Genomic DNA, 233 nt, shown 5'->3' with positions numbered 1-233 from the left:
TACCTAATTATTGTAACATCTTAATAACAACACAAGAAAAGACTATGCAAATATATACCACATAATATAATTGTTGCATATCTATGCCTTTTAATAACTAATAAAATAAAAATAACAAACATAATACCAATAAAATACTAAAAATGAAAAAAATATAGGAATAATAATAATGTTATAAAGAAGTTAATATAAAATCTATGAACATATTATTTGCCTTTATAAATAAATAAATA

The 233-nt window shown here is 17.6% G+C and overlaps 1 protein-coding gene across 1 annotated transcript in view; it reads right to left on the bottom strand.

Annotated features, from left to right (window-relative positions):
• Positions 1–233, bottom strand: part of LOC119585209 (nuclear RNA export factor 1-like) — a gene marked incomplete in the record, with an annotated part of 5,915 nt that overhangs the window by 2,392 nt on the left and 3,290 nt on the right.

Source organism: Penaeus monodon, chromosome 19 (genome assembly GCF_015228065.2).
Source record: "Penaeus monodon isolate SGIC_2016 chromosome 19, NSTDA_Pmon_1, whole genome shotgun sequence".
In the NCBI taxonomy this organism is placed as follows: domain Eukaryota; kingdom Metazoa; phylum Arthropoda; class Malacostraca; order Decapoda; family Penaeidae; genus Penaeus; species Penaeus monodon.
Note: the sequence above shows the minus strand (reverse complement) of the source record. Positions and strands in the feature narration are given on the sequence as shown.